This window comes from Pteropus vampyrus, unplaced genomic scaffold (genome assembly GCF_000151845.1).
Source record: "Pteropus vampyrus isolate Shadow unplaced genomic scaffold, Pvam_2.0 Scaffold51, whole genome shotgun sequence".
NCBI lineage: Eukaryota > Metazoa > Chordata > Mammalia > Chiroptera > Pteropodidae > Pteropus > Pteropus vampyrus.
The window spans coordinates 1,713,185-1,715,022 of record NW_011888832.1 but is presented as its reverse complement, the minus strand read 5'-3'; the positions used below and the strand labels follow the sequence as shown (position 1 = coordinate 1,715,022).

The 1,838-nt window shown below is 45.6% G+C and overlaps 1 pseudogene; it reads left to right on the top strand.

The window, feature by feature from the left end:
- Positions 1-1,188: 1,188 nt before the first annotated feature.
- LOC111739610 lies at positions 1,189-1,307 on the top strand (annotated as a pseudogene).
- Positions 1,308-1,838: the final 531 nt, after the last annotated feature.

The window sequence follows — 1,838 nt, the reverse complement described above, 5'->3', positions numbered from 1 at the left end:
TCTAACCCCAGTCCAATTTTATCTCTAGCTCTATTCTGGTCCTATCTTGACTTTAGGGAGGGAGGCAGCCAGATATAGTTTTTAAATAATATTATGTGTATGTGTTTTAAGCACAAACTAGGAATCAAAAGCTAAAGTCTTTAGCCCTATCATGGCTTCTAAGTTGCATGTGACCTTGGGCTAATGCCTTCCCTTCTTCGGGCCTCTCTTTTCCCATAGCACAACCTGGAGAATCTTTTACGAGACTCTAAGTTGCCACAGTGACATTTCCGGTCTGGTTCTCAACCTCATTTTAGGCCCCAGGCTAATGCTAACCTTTGTGCTGACATCGCCTCGGTTTGGTGAGCTGGCCTTTACAGGCTCACCTGCCTGAATCTGCCACGACTTCCTCCCTGTGCCCTGTCTGGACCGTAACCACAAGAAATGCCACCGAAATTGCTAAATGTTACATCAGCCAGAGAAGAACCTAGGAAAGTGGCATCTGTCATGTCCTCAGAGATGAGCGACTGCCTGGGCTGCAGAGAAGAGCTCTCACTAAGAGGGGCACAGCGTCCTGTGTCCCCTGCCCCCATCTGTCCTTGTGCCTGTAGGTGGTGGAGCACGGGAGTCTTTTAATAAAATGTGTAAGGCAGGCCCCGCTCTACGGTGCTGTTATGAGGACCCTGGGAAGATGCCAGCCCTAAACTATCCCCTACCTGATGCCACTGGTACCTTATGAGAGCAGGACGTGGAATCCTCCTTTCACACACACACACACGTGCCCTCATTACCTTCCCCCCACTTCTGCGACAAATCACTCTGGCCCTCTACTCATTCTCACTGTCCTTAGTGAAGGGGCTGCCCTTTCTCTCACACCTCTGTCGATAGGGGCTCAGATTCGTGCTACGTATTTGTCATTCAAGCTGCCCTCCTAGGAAAAGTCGCCATGTTAGCTGAGAACTCCTGGACCTCAGGCAGAGGAATAAATGTGGGAAGACCTTTCTGTGGACGGGCAGAAAATTTCCCGTCACGCTTGAAATCTCATCTTTGAGAAGCATTTACTTTTAAAGCTGATGGAGAGACACGTCTGTTAGAGGTGCTTCTGGCCTTGACCTTAATTTGAGTAATAAAGCATGAGCTCATTTACGTCTAGAGTTGTAAAACTGCAACATAGCTTCTAGGCTGTTCTTTATTAAAATCTCAAAATAGGTCTATGGCCATGCCGCCCTGAACAAGCCCGATCTCATGTGATCTCAGAAGCTAAGCAGGGTTGGGCCTGGTTAGTACTTGGATGGGAGACCACCGAGGAAGACCAGGTGCCGTAGGCATAAAAAATAATAAATAATAATAATAAGGGATTGTGAGCTGACAAGGTCCTTGCAATCTATGAGGTCAACCAAGGGTTGCCTCGCCTAAAAAATAAAAAATAAATAAAAAATAAGTGCTCAAAATGGTACCATTAGACCGGGCACGACTGCTCTCTATGTCTGTTTCTCTGAGTTCAAGGTTCTCGTTTTTTGGTTTTTAATTCTTTTTATTTGCTTAGGTCATTGGTCTATACATGTCTCCTGCACATATTCACTGATGTGGGGGCTTTTGCGGTCTGTTTTCCATTCATCCAGCCTGGGGTCTTTATTCAACTGCTTTTCAAAATTTTGGGGTCTGCATATTTCCAGCTGATAATTTAGCCATAATTTAACATTTGCATTTTTCAACCGTTTCGAAATTTCCTTCTTCCATGGGGCTTACGTCCCTTTCTGAGAAGCAGGGTGGAGAGACGTGCTTAGGTTTGTTCTTTGTTTGAGCCTGTTGCTGAGAAATCATATATGTTTTGTTCATCTTATCTGTCTTTCCAGCTT